Genomic DNA, 208 nt, shown 5'->3' with positions numbered 1-208 from the left:
GCTGTGATGTCATTATATTGTAATGGAACGTTGTTATGTGACAATGGCCGGTAGGTAGTAGTATATTACAGTGTTGCAGAGGTAAAAGTCCATGTTTTTCTCTGTACAAAGCAGGCAGCCCCTTACATAGCACAAGGCTGAGCATACAATGACATGACATGACATGGTGGAGGTAATTCAATGGTAGGTGGTAATCTAAACTCCATAC

This window comes from Crinia signifera, chromosome 9 (assembly GCF_055691185.1).
Source record: "Crinia signifera chromosome 9, ASM5569118v1, whole genome shotgun sequence".
NCBI classification, from domain to species: domain Eukaryota; kingdom Metazoa; phylum Chordata; class Amphibia; order Anura; family Myobatrachidae; genus Crinia; species Crinia signifera.
Note: the sequence above shows the minus strand (reverse complement) of the source record.